Consider the following 3,477-nt stretch of genomic DNA (forward strand, 5'->3'; position numbering starts at 1 on the left):
TTAACGATCACGTCAATCTCATTAGCGGAGCAAACTAACGGAGGAACTAAATTATCTAGCGTCTTTCAATTTCAAGGTCTTATTTTCCTATTTCTAAATTCATGAGTGAATGCCTGGCCCCTACAATTTTATGAGGCAATTTTGTAATTTATTCAATAATTAACTTAATTTGATTTGATACTAGTTTATGAGTACTAAGCTTTATGGTGATTTTTTTATATTTTTACTTTATAATTAAGTTGAAAGTTTGAATTATTGATGAATTTATGATATTATAAAAGTATATATATCATTTATATATTGATTTTAAGATGATTTTATCATAAGGTGATTTTGACGAATTTACCTATCGAATTGACCTTGGAAAAATGACTTTACTTAAAACTCGAATTTGATAATCTTTCTTATGCCCTAAGCTAGTCAAACACTGTTGCTTTCTAATATTGGTTATGTTTTGTTTGCCCAATATGGCATTTGATACTTTTCAAAGACAAAATTTGATTTTATTGGATTGTGTGTTGTGGAGAATTCAAAAATAAGTGGAAGAGTTCAAAATTAGGTCAAATTTAAAAGAGTGATGCACCTATGTTAGTATTGTATATTAGATGTGATTATGACTAATATTTTAATTCTTGTAATATTCATTACTCAATTCGTTGTATTTTCTTATCTTAAATTTTATTATATTGTTCATTATTTGGAGTTGGATATAGTAGTTAAACTGGTTGGTTAGAAATAATTTTGTATTAATTAAAATTTGTTAGTTTAGTTAGGATCATGATTTTAAATCGCAGGTCTCATCACGCAATGCAACTGTAATATTGTGGTTAATTGGAGCAGTACACTACGTGAAAAAACCTATTTTACAGCGATTTTTTTAAGCCTTTTACAGCACTTTTTCAAAAAAATAAGCGATGTAGTATCCAACGTTGTAAAAAGATATAACAGCACTTTTTAAAATAAAAAGCGTTATAAAATAGGTAGATATATTGCGTGCTTGTTATACTCATTTACAACGTTTTTTGGAAAAAGCGTCGTAAAAGGTGCATTCAATAGATGCATTAATATGCACATTTTAGAGCGCTTTTTGGAAAAAGCGTTGTAAAAGGTGCATTCAATAGATGCATTATTATGCACCTTTTAGAGCGCTTTTTGAAAAAAAAAAATGCTGTAAAAGGTGCATTCAATAGATGCATTATTATGCACTTATTACAGCGCTTTTTTGAAAAAGCGCTGTAAAAGGTGCATTCGATAGATGCATTATTATGCACCTATTACAACGCTTTTTCAAAAAAGCGTTGTAAAAGGTGCATTCTTATTTTAGGTTTATTAAAAAATGCTGTAAAAGGAATTTTTAAAAAGCGCTTTTTGATTTTTTATGGCATTGTTTTAGAAAGCGTTGTCTTTTAATTTTTTTTCCAAAATCATTTTCATCCAGAATCAGTTCACAAAATCATTTCACAATTAGTACACAACAATAGAAATATATAACTTTATAATTTAACTTTATAACTTTACATATTTACACAATCAGTTCACAACATATTCATATACGTATTCACATATTGACAACAGCACAGAACTATATACATATTCATATAACTACATATTCACAACTTTTCAAATGTGCCCTATTCATATACATATAACTATCAAAACTACACAGAACAGAACTACCATATATTCATATGACTATCCCTTGCAGAATGCCATTTCCCAGCAAATCAAATAATTTCCATTTCAATCACATACTGACACCAGTCTTCCTTTATTTCAATTAGATCTCTTTCAGAGTAAGTTGGACTAGAATTGTCAAAGTACTATGCGATATAAAAATTGATCATAAATAAGTTAGAATCAAATATATACATAGTTTATATATGAAAATCAAATAATGAAAAATACTGTACCGTTTCTAGGATTATAGTTTGATTCATATCAACAATCTCCTTCATGAATCGCAATATATAGTACCCACAGTCGATTTTGTTAGTTTGACGAGGGCACTATAAAATAAAACATATAAGTCACAAAAATTACCTTATCTTACTTTGTCTTTGTATAGTAGATTTTGAAAGTATTTTAAAGGATTATCAATATAAAAAAGTGATAGATAATTAATAATAAGATATTTATGAAATTTTAGAGACAACATATGATATATGTTACGACGCCAAAAATGACATTTTATAGCGCGCCTTTTATAGCGCTTATTAAATAAAAGCGTTGTTGTATAAATATTTTAAAAAAAAACTGAGAATACAACAGCACTTTTTTGACAAGCGTTGTGGAAAAAGCGTTGTTGTAGGATCATATAGGGTCACATAGTGCTTGCACATAATGTTTACAAGGCTTTTATAACGCTTTTACAAAAGTGTTGTAAACTGAAGCGCTCTCACATAATATTTTACAGAGCTTTTGGAGCGCCTTAAATACAAGCGTTGTAAAATATAGTGCTCTCACCTTATGTTACATAGCTTTTAAAGCGCTTTTTGGACAAGCGCTGTAAAAGACTTGCGTTTTCACATAATAAAAGGACCTATTAAGCGTTTTTTATACAAGCGCTGTAAAATCATTCACTTTAAATAAAAATCATTTACTTTAAATAAATAAAAACAAATTTAAAACAAACCCTACGAACCCTCATCTCCTCTACTCTGCTAACCCTCCTCTCCTCTACTGTGCGCCCATCTACTGCTCCTCCTTTAAAAAAAATTGAATACATTTTCTCAGGTACTGTATTTATTAATTTGTTGTTGTCACTAAAACTAATAAATTGTTACATAATAAATCATATAAAATCTATTCTTTTTTGAAATTTATTGATCTGTTCTGTTTTGAAATCAGACTTGGACCTTGGTTTCCATTTTCCAATATTAGATATGTGTACTATATATTGGTATAATGTTATCAGTAGCTTATTATTTGTGTAACTGCATTTATATAGGTCATATAAAATGGACCGGAAATGGATCTCCGCCAATCAATTGTCAAAAGAGTATGAAAACAGAATGAAGGAGTTTGTTGAGTTTGCAGTGAAGAATGCAAAAGATCCAAATAGAGTCATTTTTCCTTGTTTAAAATGTTGTTTTGGAAAACGCGTTAGAGAAGATGAATTGGAAGGACATTTAGTATGGTATGGAATTGATCAAAGCTATACATGTTGGATAAGACATGGTGAGAAAAAAAAGGAAATATTAATTTTGAGAATGGTTCGACATATGCTTCAACTGATTTCGACACAAATACATATGAGCCAGACCAAGCTTAGGAGATTGCAAAAGCAGTTGAAGAAGATCTTCAGCATTGTCCTAAAATGTTTGAGAGTTTGATGAGTGATGAAGAGAAACCATTATATAATGGTTGTACTAAATTCACAAGACTGTCGGCGATATTAAAGTTGTACAACTTAAAAGCGAGTAATGGATGGTCTGATAAAAGCTTCACAAAATTATTAACACTCTTAAAAGATATGTT

The sequence above is a fragment of the Cicer arietinum genome, chromosome 2 (assembly GCF_000331145.2).
Source record: "Cicer arietinum cultivar CDC Frontier isolate Library 1 chromosome 2, Cicar.CDCFrontier_v2.0, whole genome shotgun sequence".
NCBI lineage: Eukaryota > Viridiplantae > Streptophyta > Magnoliopsida > Fabales > Fabaceae > Cicer > Cicer arietinum.